Source organism: Chrysochloris asiatica, unplaced genomic scaffold (genome assembly GCF_000296735.1).
Source record: "Chrysochloris asiatica unplaced genomic scaffold, ChrAsi1.0 scaffold00036, whole genome shotgun sequence".
In the NCBI taxonomy this organism is placed as follows: domain Eukaryota; kingdom Metazoa; phylum Chordata; class Mammalia; order Afrosoricida; family Chrysochloridae; genus Chrysochloris; species Chrysochloris asiatica.
The window spans coordinates 18,874,904-18,875,329 of record NW_006408554.1 but is presented as its reverse complement, the minus strand read 5'-3'; positions in this window follow the sequence as shown (position 1 = coordinate 18,875,329).

Below are 426 nucleotides of genomic sequence, written 5' to 3'. Positions count from 1 at the left end.
GGTATTTGTACTTAGTGGAACTGGAGTCCCGGTCCCTGGTAGCATCCTGGTGGAGATGGCAGCAGGGTTTCCTGGGTGGACAGAGCAGCAGGAGCCCTCATACCTGGGCTTTATGCCAAGTCCCAGCACTGTGTGGTGTGTGACTTTGAGTGAACTAGTGTCCTCCTCTTCTTTCCATTACATATAAATAATGTATCCGATGGCAGCACCTCACAGAGGTGTCATGAAGATGAATGTGGCTCACCTCAAAGAGCTCCATTTAAAAATGAGAGTACTCTTTTTTTTCTCCTATTCTTTGCTAAGGAAAATGAAGACTAATTATGTGGCCAAATTCATGTTGTTGTTGCTGTTGTCAGGTGCCATCGAGTCGGAACCGACTCATAGCGACCCCATGCACAGCAGAACGAAACAATGTTTGATCCTGGG